Below are 6,238 nucleotides of genomic sequence, written 5' to 3'. Positions count from 1 at the left end.
TTGGATCGGGCACCGGCCGCCTTTCCTCCCCCCCCCCCCCCCCCGCCCCCCCCCCCCCCCCCCCCCCCTTCTCCTCCTCCCCCCCCCACACACTCTTTTTTCTCGCCCTCCCTTTTCCCTCCCGCCCTCCTTCCCAGCGCGTCCCGGCGGGAGCTACCTACGGCGCGCGCGGCATGCCGGGAGACAGCGCGCGCCCCGCCCCGGCCCTCATGGAATCGGGACGAACCAACGCTGCCCCCCCCTTTCTCCTCCCCCCCCTTCTGCCCGCTCCGCCTTGGTACGCTCCAAGAGGGCGGGAAGAAGGTGACGGCCCACCGGCCAATGAGCGCCGGCCTTTCTACGCGTTTCTTCTCAGCGCTTGAGAAGCAGCCCCTGATTGGGCGAGCTGGCGCCGGGAATGGGGCGGGGCCGCATGGGCGCGCGGACAAATCGGGCGGGATGACGGCATCGGGGTGGGCGGGGCTTCGGCGGGTTATGGACACACAGGCCAGCCAGTGGCGACGCAGGGGAGATTCCCCACCGTCCAATCGGGGCTCAGCGGGCGGGGCCTAAAAGTAAATTTTGACGGCGACTTAAAGCGGCCGTTTGAGCGCCCCCCGGGGCGCGAGGGGCGGGGAGGGGCGGGGCCAGGGGGCGGGGCGCAATTTGACGGGCAGCTCCTCCACCCAACGGCGCAGCGTCTCGCGCTGACGGGCGGGCGGCTCAGCGAATGGGCGGCGGGCGGGGGCGGGGCGGCGGGCGGCGCGTGGCTGTGTGTCCATGGCGGGGCGGAGGGAGCGAGCGGGACTCGGCGCGGCGGCGGCGGCGGCGGGAAGAGGTTTTTAAATACCGGCGGCGGCACTGAGCGCTCCCTTTTTTTCCTCCCCGGCTCCCCGCTTTCCCCCGGGAGCCGGCGCGGAGTTTCCCCCCCGGTGAGCGGCAGCGCGGGGCAGGTTCCGCCACAGCCCGGCGCGGGACGGGGTGCGGAGAGGGCGGGCGGGCGGGCGGGCGGGCGGCTGCGTGGGGCTCTCGGTGTCTCCACGGATGCGGGGCTCGGGGCTCCCCTCGCCGTTGTGGAGCACAGCGGGATTCCCGGCTAGATTCCCCCCGGGCATCCCGCAGGTTTGGCGTGACCTCCGCGCACTGAGAAGCCCCCGGGGTTGTTGAGCGGGCGGTGATTCCTCTGCCGGGCGCGCGTGAGTGTTTTCCACTGAAATAAAAAGGGGATCCTCATCCTGCGGGTCGTTCCTAACTCGTGCGTCCGAGGGAATACAGAGACGCTTTCGGAGTATCGGTCCTCTCTGGCTGCTGGTGTAAAAGCTGGGTTTTGGGATAACACGTGGAGGGGCAGCGCGTTGAGGTTCCTCCCTCGCAGGACCCACACGAAGCTTCTCTGGGCTCCTCAGTGTGAGAAAAAGCACCTGGAGCACCTTGGAGCACGTCAGGTTTGCAGCGTAATTAGCAAAGGGGAAACACACTGTACTTGCGGTGCTATAAACTTTATTCCGTTGTTGAAGTCCGTGGCAAAAGTTTTACTTTCGTGATGCAGGTGGCTTGCCTTGCGAATGTACTTAGAGCGGTGTGCTGCTCTAATCTATGACTTTAAAGGCACCCCAAAACCTGTATCCATTAATGATCATCAGGTTTGTTTTGTTTTTGTTTGTTTGTTTATTTATTTATTTATTCCGTCTTTTCTAAACATCGCGTTATGTTATTTCTGGTCTGCAGAAGACTGTTAGAAGAAAAATTTAACACGAGTGCTCCAAGGAAGAGTAAAACACGTGTAACTTTCATGGTTTGAAAGGAGAAAGCCAGATTGAACAAGTCCAATTCTTAAAAATCTCCAGTGACGTTAGGATGTTCGCAGACCCCATTGCACTGAGAGCATCCGTCCCCCACAAAAGGCTGGTGGTAAATGAAAGGAAATGTGTGAAGTCGTGTAGCCAAGTGTTAAAATCTCTTCAGCTCTGGACTGACAACTATTTACTTATGTTTACTCATAGCTGCCCCAGCATTCAGCCTGGTGCTGACCATAATCAGCAAATATATGCCCAAACATAATTTGCCAAGCCCACACCAGGTGCGAAGCCTTTGTTTAAGAAGTGTATTAGTAAAAACATTAGTGTTAGTTACACCTGGAATTAACATTCGTGTCTAGACACGATCTTGGGGCCAGATTCTGCAAGGGGATTTGTGTAAGGAGGATTTTGTCTCCATTAAGGTTCTGTGCAGAGAATGCTTCACCCTGAGCTTGTCAGGTGGAGGATTGAAAACTTAGCTCAGTTGTTGCTGTATTTACAAACATAATTGTGTGGCATTGTAAAACATTCCTGTTGTTCCTGTCTGTCTTAAATATCCCGTAAGCTAATATTTAGAAGGAAATTTGCTGTTCGGTATTCCACATGATTGATGTTACTGAACTTTGCATACTTTAACTCTTTAGGCCTGTGACATTTACAGGGACTGAAGGAGTGGGACTTGCCATTTAATTTATGAAGTTGTGTATGTGTTTGTCCAAAACACTTATTTGCAACAGATTTTGTTTATATGTAATCTCTTAAAGGGTCCTTTCCGATAACACAGTCGCTAATTTGGTGTAACACAGATAGTCTGTGGATGCAGGTTATGTGCTCAGACTGTATCTGTCTTTAAACTGGAGGGTTATTGGTGAAGGTTTGTCAGACATTAGTAGCCAAAGTTAAAGGGGTTGCTTAATGGAACAGATGGCCAAGCAACCATCATGTCAGAGAAAACAGCATGTATTCGTGTATTCTTAGTTTAACACAAGAGGGAGCATGTCTAATCTTTAACCTTTAAATATTGCAACTTCAGAGAGGAAGCTTGAAGTGTTGAGTGTCAACTAATTTATGTTCAAGGCTCCATGTGCAAATATTGATACAACCTATGCATATTTTTGGCACGTTTTCAACTTTAGGCTGCAGCTGTTGATTTATAGTTTAAATCTTGACATGATGAATGTGGAGATAAGAAATAAGCTAATGATCTTTTGAAGTTGCTAAAATCTGTAGTTACCTGCCAAATTTAACAAAATATTTATGATAATTGTTATTCCCAAGTATGGTTATTAATATACAGAGGTTGTACTTTGTTCTTTAATATTAGATTAATGTATCTTCTGCTTAACCTACCATACAAAGTTTTAAAGCTGAGCCTAATTCAATTAAATTTAGCTTAATTACCAAAACACGTTTGCTTTCAGTATTCTTATAAATCCTAGTGCTTTATTCTTAAACAGGAAGTACAAATTTTGATCTACTAAGAAGGCTTTTGTATGTATCTTTTTTAGTTTTCCTTGTCTCCGGTGGTATAAAAGGAAGATTAAAAATCAGCTTCCATTTTGTATTTTTTGGCATTGTCCAGTTCAGTCATAATCTGTTGATGGTTGTCCTCATTTAGTGTCTTGTTAATGTGAATCAGCAATTAGTTAAACTTAAACTGTGTGCACAGAATACTCCAAACCTTTAGGAGAGCCTTATTAATTTGTTTCCGGTGGCCTTCTGCTCTGCTCCAGATTGATGGCTGGAGAAGAACATCTGTCTGCCTTTAAACACTGCATGCAAATTATGTATCTTCCAAAACCATAAACACTCTGTGTGTTATTTGGTGGAGCAGGGCAGAAACTTTAGGGCTCTGCTTCCATGTGCTGAATAAAACTGCTACAGATTGAGAATTTGCTACACTTGCTTCTCTTTCTTCTTCATGGCCATTGCAACCCTGGGGCCAAGTGGCAGAAGTGGGTATGTGTCACCATCATTTCTTGTTTTTGGAGACAAGAGTGGCATAAGCCCCTGATGTGAAGTCCTGTGCTGAATCAGGTGGGATCACAGGTTGTCCCACTGTTCAGAGGACCTCTCGGGTGGTGGTTGCACTATCCATCTCATAATGGAGAAGTTGGAGCCTTCACTGTATTCTTCTGGTGAGTTTGGATGTTTGTGAAATACATAGGCCCTCACCTTTAATCTGTGCTAATTTTTTCCTTCTGAATAGTGGGAGAATTTTTGGTGCTTTTTAAACAACTGCTGTGCACGGTGTACTTGGCAGAACGAGGTGTTAATATCAAAGCAGCTTGTCTTCAAAACACGCCAGGCAGCTGTCCTTGCAAGGCAGAAATGTGAGATGACCTGTACTAATATTGGATACCTTGAGATACATGGAATGGTTTGGGTTGGAAGGGACTTTAAAAATCATCTAGTTCCAACTGCCATGAGTTGGAATGAGTATTACACGTTCAGCAAGTGTTAGGACTTTCAGAGGGTGAGGATGACATAGTTCCTAGTGGAGAAGTATTCACAGCAACCAAGCAATTTTAATGGATGGCTCCATTTTAGTGGAGGTTACTTGGTTTTTAAATCACACATGTGCAACAGTCCTGCAGAGTTGGAAATTCACAGAGAGCAGAGGGGACACCTTTTGACAGACAAGTGTTGATAGACTGATTTTTGTAATGATTTAATGAGCTGCCTCTGGTCTTGGCTGTTACGTATCAGTCAAAAGGGGCAAAACTCGTGCTTTGGTTGTTTTGCCCAGCAGGATTAGGCTACAGCATAGTCTTTTCAATAAAGGTATATTTTTACTTTAAAAGCAAGAAGTAGTATGACTGTATAGTTTGTGGTTTGTTGCTTTGTGGTTTTTACTTTTGGGGGTTTTCTTCCCAATTTTTTCTTGTAGCTTTACATTTATAACTGTATTAGTGTATCTTGCTTGTGTAAAAAGGCTGGAGAAGTTGGTGCTTTTATTTCTGTATCTGAGAGGAAATTGCCAAGAGTGTAAAAAAAACAACAACAAACAAACGAAAGGTAAAGCCCCCAAGAACAAAACCCTGCGATTAACAGAAGGAAGGATTGCCGTGATGTGCCACAGTTTAGAGCATCGTTGTAAAGTAGTAAACGTAGATAAACGCTTAGTTTCCTTATTTTAGCGTGATTATAAGGACAGTTTCCTTATCCGGGGAAAATGCGGATGCGCTCAGCAATTGGGGTTACCATACCGAAGTTACCATAATGGATTAGGGTTGAGACCTCAGTAGAGGCTGTACTGGGTCAGCTGTGGGAGTAATTTCATATCCTTGAGACCAGTCTGGTACCTTTTGGGCAATGTGTGTGCAGAAGTTATTTAGAAATTACCCCATGTTTGTGCAAACACGAGTTTCAGATGTCAAGGTATTTATTCAATTGCTTTTATTAAAAAAAGAGGGGGGAGATTCACAGTGTAGATCAAATTCTCGTGAAATTTCATTTAAAAAAAAAAAAAGATTTGTATTTACATAAAAAAAGGCGTGTGGGACTTCCTGATAAAGAGCACAGACTCCTGTAACTTTCTGAATGGTCTAAACGGATGATTTAAAATGCAAAGGGGAGGGAGGGGTTTACCTGCAAGCAGTTTTTTTGGCCGTGAGCAAATTTTTAAATTTTTTTTTTTTTTCCCTTTCTGAGTTACATCCCCCTGAATATGGGGGGGCTTAGAAAGAAACTGCTGACACAGCCTTGACTACAGAGCGGTGCCCTGCGTGCTGCTGCAATAATTGCCCAGGCAGTGTTTTCCTGCTTCCCTGCCATTGTGCTGCACGTCGCTCCGATTCATTCCGGTTTTTTTTGTTTTGTTTTGTTTTTTTTTTTTTTTTTTTTTTAACTTTCCCAAAGTTTTGGTGCCATCGCGAGCTCCCCGGCGCGAGCAGCCGCCGGAGGAGCGGGGCTGGCAGAGTAAGCATGGACTTGTTAATCTCAGCCTGATCTTGTCAGCGGCGGCAGAGCGAGAGAGGGAGAGAGGGAGAGGAACTCCGGCTGGGGCAGCGCTCCAAAGGTTTGTCTCCTGGTTTTCGTGCCTGAAATGACGCCTCCGTGGCTCGGCGTGGGGTGTGCGGGGCGTTGCGGGGTTCGCTGGCGGGGCCGGGAGCGCCTCTGGCCGCGTTGTTTGTGTACTGGGGGGGGAAGGTTTTTTGCCTCAGTGTGCGCGGAGAGAGGCGAGGGTGGTGTGTGTGTGTGTGTGTGTGATGTGTGTGTGTGTGTGTGTGTTACGGCCGGGGAAACGCTGAAGAAGAAGAAACCCTGTTGGTTCTCCATGCAAATGACCGCTTTGGTTGTAACAAAAGCCTTGATGTTGGGCTCGGAAAAATGATCTGACAGTGTAACAACCCCAGGCCACTTTCGCCATGTTTTTGTTTATTCATGTTTCATTCCGTTTTCCGTCGCTATCTCGCAGATGTTTCCAATTTCACTGTTTGGTGTGTTTTGGTATTTAT

General features: G+C 47.8%; 1 protein-coding gene across 2 annotated transcripts in view; it reads right to left on the bottom strand.

Moving 5' to 3' along the window:
• Positions 1-244, bottom strand: part of MAEA (macrophage erythroblast attacher) — a 50,166-nt gene extending 49,922 nt beyond the window's left edge. Inside the window, exon 1 of one of the 2 annotated variants that reach the window (XM_027885954.1) lies at positions 158-244. The gene's annotated coding sequence lies outside the window, so the exon portion shown is untranslated. The remainder of the gene's footprint in view (positions 1-157) is intronic. The other variant, XM_027885955.1, reaches the window with a different exon arrangement.
• Between the last annotated feature and the right edge of the window lie 5,994 nt (positions 245-6,238).

Source organism: Empidonax traillii, unplaced genomic scaffold (assembly GCF_003031625.1).
Source record: "Empidonax traillii isolate 1590-97213 ecotype Southwest subspecies unplaced genomic scaffold, ASM303162v1 scaffold175:size1888319, whole genome shotgun sequence".
NCBI lineage: Eukaryota > Metazoa > Chordata > Aves > Passeriformes > Tyrannidae > Empidonax > Empidonax traillii.
Note: the sequence above shows the minus strand (reverse complement) of the source record. Positions and strands in the feature narration are given on the sequence as shown.